This window comes from Aptenodytes forsteri, unplaced genomic scaffold (assembly GCF_000699145.1).
Source record: "Aptenodytes forsteri isolate BGI_AS27 unplaced genomic scaffold, ASM69914v1 Scaffold321, whole genome shotgun sequence".
Classification (NCBI taxonomy): domain Eukaryota; kingdom Metazoa; phylum Chordata; class Aves; order Sphenisciformes; family Spheniscidae; genus Aptenodytes; species Aptenodytes forsteri.
This window is the reverse complement of record NW_008795030.1, coordinates 888,659-889,637: the sequence shown is the minus strand read 5'-3', so window position 1 is coordinate 889,637 and position 979 is coordinate 888,659.

Here is a 979-nt window from a genome sequence, read left to right as displayed (position 1 = left end):
CTGCCAGCAGCGGGACGCCTGCCCCTTCCTCCCTGGGGGTAACACACCAGGTTCGGGGTGAGCGGAGCTGCCTGGGACGCCTGGCCAGCACCTCGGGGCTGCGATGGGGCCATTTGGGCTCCTGCAAAAGGACCTGCCTTTTGCCTTCTTCCCTCTGCAAAGTGAGAAAAAACAGCCCTTCCTCTCCCAACACACCCTCATGCCGGCACAGCCCTGGGGAGGGACGCGGGAGTCCGGGTTCTGCGGAGCCTCTGTCTTTGCCGAAGTTGGGAACGGCTTTAAAAAGTTCCCCCCGGACGGGGCTCTCCGTCTCCCCAAGCCGCAGTGGGAAGCGGGGAAGGACAAACCCTCCATCCCGCCAGCGATAGGGACGAGGTCTCGCAGGCGCCTCATTCATCTGGAACAGCCGGGACTCCGCAGCAGGGGTAGGAGCCCAAACAGCTGGAAAAAAACCCGACTAAAAATTAACATTAATTTATTAGAATATCCATGATAAAAACCAAGATTCTCTTTACATGTGGTTTTTTTTTTCCTTTTTATACAAGAGATTTTTCATTGCTTTTTTCCTCCTGGAGACAGAGCAAGCCAGGCAGGCAGGCGCAGGCAGCGACATGGGCTCTCGCCCCGGGGTGACGAAGCCGCATGGACGCCGGTCCCCCGGGGTCCCGGTTGGGACGTGGAGCAGGTGGGCGCACGGGACGGGCGCGCACCAAGGCAGCGGGGCAGAGACGATGCGTGGCAAGGCACGGCGCGGGGAGGGGGAAGCAGCCCGGGCTCCCCGGGGAGGGGGCGAAGAGCACCCCGCGGTATTGGGGAGGCAGCACCCATGGCGAAGGGTGGCATGTGGTGGGAGCCGAGTGGCACGTGGGGGACGAGGTGACACGCTGGAGCACGATGCAGGACACCCTGAGCCCGGGGGAGGGCTGCAAGTCACCTAAACACCCAGTGCTCCCACCCGGGCAAGCCTTGGGGAAAGACG